At 33.7% G+C, this 4,833-nt stretch overlaps 2 pseudogenes; both read left to right on the top strand.

The window, feature by feature from the left end:
- The first annotated feature begins 547 nt into the window (after nt 1-547).
- On the top strand, nt 548-1,298 carry LOC102884810 (annotated as a pseudogene).
- A 1,901-nt stretch (nt 1,299-3,199) lies between these two features.
- On the top strand, nt 3,200-3,716 carry LOC102884305 (annotated as a pseudogene).
- The last annotated feature ends 1,117 nt before the right edge of the window (nt 3,717-4,833 follow it).

Here is a 4,833-nt window from a genome sequence, read left to right as displayed (position 1 = left end):
TGGGAAAACAATTGTTAATAACATGTTAATACGTCAATATTGTATGTTTTCTTTAAGGGAGCAATAAAAGAATGTGTAACTAATAATCTAATAAAAATAACAATACAATAATTATAATTGATTATCACAAAGAGAGTGAAATAGAAGATAATAAAAAATAGGTCAAATAAAAAACAAATAGTAAGATAGTAGATCTAATTCCAAATATATCACCAATTATGTTAAATATAAACAGACAATTCCACTTTAAAGACATAGATAGTCATATTGCCACAATTCCTAAACTGTGGGCTGAAGTGCCCTAGGGGCCTCCATGAACTCACAGCGGGCCCGTGGGATATTTTAAATTTTCAATGGAAACCTAGCAACACTCCATATTTCTCAGATACTGTGCACATTACTAGCTCATAGTGGCTCCTGGTTACATTAGATTGCAGTAGGTTCCTCTTGATGACATCAAATCTTTGCAAAGCTGGATCTTCGGCTGTGATAAAGGAAATGTACCACTCTTTTTCGTGGCTCCTCAGAGGCGGTAGGCTGCTTCTTGATGAAGCTGAATGTCTCTTTCCCAATCACTGGCTGCCAGAAGCTCATTGGAGTGGGTGATGAACATAAACTTTGAACCTTTTATGAGAAGCGTATGGCCACAGAAGTTGCTGCAGAAGCTCTGGGTGAAGAATGGATGGGTTATGTGGTTCTAATCAGTAGGAATGACAAACAAGGTTTCCCAATGAAGCAAGGTATCTTGACCCACAGCTGTGTTTGCCTGCTACTAAGTAAGGGGCAATCCTGTTATAGACCAAGGAGGACTGCAGAAAGAAAGCACAAATCTCTTCGAGGTTGCATTGTGGATGCCGAGCTGAGCGTTCTCAACTTGGTCATTATTAAAAGGAGAGAAAGATATTCTTAGTCTCACTGATACTATTGTGCCTAGTCACCTAGGGCCCAAAAGAGTGAGCAGAATCCGCAAACTTTTCAGTCTTTCTGAGGAAGGTGATGTCTGCCGATACTTTGCGAGAAAGCCCTTAAACAAAGAAGGCAGGAAAAAACCTAGGACCAAAGCACCCAAGATTCAGCATCTTGTTACTCCGTGCTTCCTGCAACACAAATGTTGGCGTGTTGCTCTGAAGAAACAGCATACTAAGAAAATAAAGGAAGAGGAGGCTGCAGTATATGCTAAACTTTTGGCCAAGAGAATGAAGGAGGCCAAAGAAAACTGCCAGAAACAGATGGCCAAGAGACTGAGACTTTCCTCTCTGAGAGCTTCTACCTTTAAGCCTGAGTTAAGACAAAAATGAGATTTTATAAAAGTACAAATAAAAAAGATCAGACATAAAAAAAGAAAATGTATGAAATGAAAATTATGTGAAATGGGAAATGAGATGGCAGTTTATAATCTGATTCCAAAGTTTGAGAATTTAAGTGTTCAATATCCCATTATTAAAAATTATGGTGAACACCAGACTTATTAAGTTATTTGGACCTAATAAATGGAACTGTTAAGTGTTTCTCTTTTGGCTAAGAATGACACAAAAATATTATTGAAACCCTAGCAGCTCTATGAACTAAGTTTTGGAGCCTCTATCATAATGAATTAAAAATAAAAACTATACAGTACATACAACAGAAATAGTATACATGTTCATACATGACAAAATGACAACATGACAAAATGAATGAATATAAAAGGAAGAAAATATACCATGCAAAAGAAAACAAAGAAAGCTGATTTGGTAAATATGGCAATCTTTGTCCTTAAATTATTATTTTATGTTTATATTTAAAATATTTATTGATATATTGAGGATTAATCTATGATCTTATTTTTTGTTTTGTATTTATCTTAGACAAAGTAGAATTTGAAACAAAACTTATTACTAGACATAGACATAATCTACTGCAAAACATAATAAAAAATAAAATTAAAATGGACAGAATTAGAAAAAGAAATAAGACAAATGTACAAGAAGATGAAATATTTTAACGCAACTCTTTTAGTATCTGGTACAATAAGCAAACCACGCCCTCGTCTCCCAACCAGTAAGTATCTAAAAGATTTGAACAAATATGATTAATTGTTGACTGGGCCTCACCGACATGCCCACAACACTACACTCACCACAGACACACCTTTGTTTACAAATATGTATGACAGAATTATCTCAGCTAATCATATACTGAGCCAGACAATAAACATCAATTTCAAAGATTGATAATAAATACACAGGTTTAAAAAATTCCTCAAATGTTTGTAAATTATGCAAAATATTTCTAAATAAGCCATGGGTCGATGAGGAAATTACAGTAGCCACTATCAAATATTTGGAGCTAAAAAAACAAAAATATGGTACTTTAAAACTTTTGGAATGCAGCTAAATTTATGCTTAGAATAAAAATAATAATCTGAATATTTATTTTAGAAAATGTGAAAAGTTGAAAAAAAACTTATTATTTTAAGAAATTTATTTTTTTTTTAAAGTGCAGCCAATAAACTCAAGGAAATTTCAGTAAAGATTAAATGAAGAAAAGTTAACAGTAAATCAATAAATGCAAAGGTTGATTCTTTAAAGCCTCATAAAATTGGACAATTGATGGGTCAGGCTCAATCTACCCTCCATGATTTGAGTTAGTTAGCAGGGAATGTGGGGAAGAATAGGTGATTAACCAAAACAGAAGCAATTCCCAAAACTAATGTAAAGTGATAATACTTTTCCAACAGATATTTCTTCTTGATTATATATTATTTAACTCTAAATGATATTTTTATTACTTTAACTTAAACTTTTAGGCTTTAAGGGGAACTAATTGAGTCTAATATTTATTTCAAGATTTGTATTTTAAAATATATACTCTCATAAAGCAAAGTGTAGCTTTAGTTGTTGAGCTTTGCTTACAAAGCATGCGCTGAATTTCCTTTGTGCTGAAACAACTGACATCTGTATATTGGCAATATCTTTTAACATTTTGATTGCTCCTGAAGGCCAGAGAAGAGGTTTATTATAGTCCTGCTATGTCTGAATGGTTCACTAGAATGAAGATGGACGGTGAAATGCACGAAGGCATCTTAATACACAGGAAAATGATAAATGAGGATGGGATAGATAAAGTCAGGGCACAACACTTCCTGACTGGCTAAAATTTGAAGCTATGAATTAGTTTTCAATTCAGTGAAAGAATAGATAGATTAGACTTCGTTCTCATGTTCTCTTTGGGGTTTGAAGGTCAGAGTGAGCGCCTCCAGGGCCATTGGAGGAAGATAGCAGTGGAATCTCACGTAACTCAGGAGGAAATGAAAGAGATGGAGAAGCCAATTGACCGGAAGATTTTCTCACTGCTGCAGTGTGCTTTCAACAACGACAATGGGCCACCACCACTGCAGAATGGATGAATTCTCCCACAGGAACATGCAGTCCAGCAAATTGCAGATCTACGCCTGGATGGATATAACCTTAAAATAACTGGCTAGTTTAGTGAAAGAGGTCTACACAGAAGCTAGAAAGGAAAGCACACACTTCAATTTTGCAATTGTTTTTATGGCTATGAAAAAACCTGGCTATCGAGTAAAGGAGATTGGCAACACCATGTCTGGGAGAAAGGAGACTGAGGAGCCCATGACTCTGCAACCGCAGAAGTTCCATATAGGATATTATTTGGGCATAGTGATCATCCCTCTGAATCGAGCACCACCTCCTTCAGGGTGCATGAGGCCATATTAAATTTTATTGACTATTTCTTGAGTCTAATTTTCATCCAGTTATGTAAAACAAATCTACGCTTTTCCTTTCCCTCATTTTTGTCATTAAGCCTTTAAACTCTAAATAAATTGTAACGCATCTATTTATGAGTTAGGTTTGGCTGTGTTATGATTTGAATATTAATAGAAAGTTCATGTTTCAAGTTCTTCTGTAAAATATGAAGAAAGTGCTCTTAGCATTCTATGTAAAACTGTATTGTTAAATATATGTGTGTAATAAAAAATAATAGATAGATTTGGATGGTAAACACACAATAGAATATACAGAAGTCAAATTATAACATATACCTGAAAATTATATAATTGCATTAACCAATGTTACCCTAATAAACTTAATTTTAAAAATAAATAAAAAATAATGGATTAGATATAGGTATAAATATATAGATATAGATATATAGATATAAAGATACAAATAGATATAGAGAGATATAGAAAGATACAGATAGATATAGATATAGATATAGATATAAATATAGCTATATCTCAATGGCCTTGAAAATAGAAGGGACTTTTTAAATGGTGTATGCTGATTTAAAATCTCATTTATAAGGTTGCTGCTAAGGGAAGCAATCTTTTTACCATAATGAAAGTGTTCTTTTTCAAATATAGCTTAAGTTCTTGAGCATTGTCTACAAAAACTGTGCTAAATTTCCTTGTGCTGAAATAATTGACTTGACAACAGACTTCCAACAGTGTGACTGTTACTGAAGGCCAGAGAAGAAGCTTATAGTCCTGCTAGGTCTGGGTGGTCCCCTAGAGTGAAGATGGACAGTGAAATGCATGAGGACATCTTATTACACAAGGAAATGATAAATGAGGATGGGATAGATAAAGTCAGGGCACAACACTTTGTGACTGTCTAAAATTTGAAGCTATGATTAGGTTTCCCTTCGGTGAAAGAATAGAGATAGAGATATATCTTAATTCCCTTTAAAATAGCTGGGACTTTTTAAATCAGTACTTGGTGATTTTAAAAGCTCATTTCTAACATTGTTGTTATGAGAAGCAATCTTTTTACCATTATTAGAGTGTTCTTTTTTTTTTTTTTTCTATAATCATATCTATAAATCACGTTG

The sequence above is a fragment of the Pteropus alecto genome, unplaced genomic scaffold (assembly GCF_000325575.1).
Source record: "Pteropus alecto unplaced genomic scaffold, ASM32557v1 scaffold603, whole genome shotgun sequence".
Classification (NCBI taxonomy): Eukaryota; Metazoa; Chordata; class Mammalia; order Chiroptera; family Pteropodidae; genus Pteropus; species Pteropus alecto.
Note: the sequence above shows the minus strand (reverse complement) of the source record. Positions and strands in the feature narration are given on the sequence as shown.